The following is a 2,670-nucleotide window of genomic DNA, read 5'->3' as shown; positions in this document are numbered from 1 at the left end:
CAAATCCTTGTGACAAGGGTAGCTCTTCAATGAAATCCATGGAGATGGATGACCATGGTTTGGTTGGAATGGGCAAGGGATGGAGTAACCCATGAGGATGATGACGAGGGGCCTTTGATTTATTGCAAGTGTCACAAGTGCCTACATACTCCTTGACAAGCTTCCACAATTGAGGCCACCAAAAGTCACAGGAGAGAAGTTCAATTGTCTTATTAACCCCAAAATGCCCTGCTCATGGAAGATCATGTCGTTGCTAAAGTACCTCCAAGCGTGTTGGTCCTGGCGGAATATAGAGAAGATCCTTATAGTAAATTAGTCCATCAATTTCTTGAAAGTCCTCATTGACCTCTTGTCCTTGTAGTTGTTGTCTAATATTCTGAGCAAGTGGGTCTTTGGCAATTTGCATCTTCACCTTAGAAAGAAAAGTAGAATCTTCAGGAGCTTGGCTTAGGGTGGCATTTAGCTTAAGCTTCTCAGGTTTCAAAATCACTGACTCTTGTTGATCAAATGCTGCGTCGCCTTCTCTAGGTGAAAGGTAGGATCTTCTTGATAAGGCATCTGGCTTAGCTTGTTGACGTCCAGGTCTATAAGAGATAAGAATATCAAACCTTGATAGGATACCACTCCACCTAGCTTGGCGACGATTCAATATGCAGGATGTCATGAAGTATTCCAAATTCTTGTGGTCTGTATAGAAAGTGATCTTATGAGGAGTTCCTTCAAGTAGGTGACGCCAAGTGTCGAAGGAGTTGATGATTGCTAAGAGCTCTTTGTCATGGATTTCATTATTGATTTCTGCAGCTGAGAACTTGCGGGAAGGAAAAGCCACTGGATGTACTCGACCATCCTCTCCTACTTGGGATAGAATAGCGCCAAGGGCAAAATCTGAAGCGTCTGTTTCTAGGATGAAAGGCTTTGTAGGATCTGCGTGAATTATATTGGGTGCGGTCATGAAAGCTTGCTTGAGAGTCTAAAATGCTTTCGAGGCCTCTGAGTCCCATACAAACTTATTATGGTCTGTCAACCTTGTGAGTGTTGTAACCACCTTGGAGTATCCCTATATAAAGATACGATAAAAATTTGCAAATCCGAGGAAACATTGAACGTATCTTACCAAGGTGGGTGTCTCCCAATCAAGGATGGTTTGAACCTTCTTTGGATCCATGGAGATTCCCTTTTCAAAAATTACATAACCAAGAAATTCCACCTTAGATTGATGAAAAGATCACTTCTCCAACTTTGCATATAACCCTGATGCACGAAGCTTTTCAAGCACTAATCATACATGGTGCTCATGCTCTTCTTGATCCTTGGAAATTATCAAGATATCATCCAAATATATTACCACAAAATAATCCAAATACTCCCGAAAGATATCGTTCATTAAATGTTGAAAAACAGCTGGGGCATTTGTGAGACCAAATGGCATGACGGTATATTCAAAGTGGCCATACCTTGTCTGAAAGCCTGTCTTCCATTCATCACCTTCTTTGATTCTGACTAGGTTGTAAGCACCACGAAGATCTATTCTTGTAAATATTCTTGCCTTACCAAGGCACTCAAGAAGCTCTGGGATCAAGGGAAGGGGATAGCGATTCTTGACGGTGATCTTGTATAGGCCCCTATAATCCACTCACATCTGGAGAGTTCCGTCCTTCTTTTTTACAAAGAGTATTGGAGCTCCTTCTAGGGACTTTGAATGCCGTATGAACCCTTTAGCAAGATTCTCATCAATATTTTTCCATAATTCTACCAATTCATCTTGAGATAGCTTGTATATTGGGTCAAAAGGGGGTTGGGTTCCCTCCTGAAGCTCTATAACACAATCATAGGGTCGATGCTCCGGTAAGAGGTCTGCATTCTTCTTCTCAAAAACATCATTGTAATATTGATATTGACGTGGCAATACCTCCATGATTTTTGTTGTCGATGTGTCGATTGGTGTTGCAAATATCAAGAAATTTGGATACTTTCTGGCTGCACGCATGAAGACCTTGGCTCCAAGATATATAGGCCTATTATGCCTTCCCTTCGTCTTTTGGACTTTTCGTGGTTCAATTCTCCGAGCCCTCCAATCGATGTTAGGATTATGTAATTCAAGCCACGGTAGCCCAATAATAATTGGACTGCTTGGGCTTTGTATAATATTGAACGCTATCCTTGAAACATGCTCCTGCAATGTTACTTCTATGGGGCGAGTTTCATACCTGACATCCCCTGAAGCGAGGGGATGGCCATCAATGACTTCTACAGTTGCTGGATTGGACTTCTCCACAAGTGGTATGCCTTGTTTTTTTGCAAATTCTTTGTCCATGAAGCACGCCATTGCTCCTGAATCTAGTAATGCTTCACAATCCATGTGCCTACCTGGCATATGGATCTTGACTGGTAGCATAAAACTTGAAGTGGAATCAGCGGGAACAAAGAGACCTTTTTTTGCTTGTCTTTTGTCCAACCCATCGGTCTCTATTGGGGTTGGACGTCCATGTTTTCCGAGCACGTTGAGGCCATTGCACCATGAACCTTCATCCTTCTCTTCCTTGGACACTGTTGAACTATGTGTCCCTGCTCTCCACAATACATACATAAGCCATTAAAGTGTCGCCTTTGCTTCTCCTGGGCTGAGAGAGGTTGAAACCATGCTGAATCAATTTGCATGGGCTCAATGCT

This window comes from Adiantum capillus-veneris, chromosome 14 (genome assembly GCF_014529385.1).
Source record: "Adiantum capillus-veneris isolate H3 chromosome 14, ASM1452938v2, whole genome shotgun sequence".
NCBI lineage: Eukaryota > Viridiplantae > Streptophyta > Polypodiopsida > Polypodiales > Pteridaceae > Adiantum > Adiantum capillus-veneris.
This window is presented reverse-complemented; position numbering follows the sequence as displayed.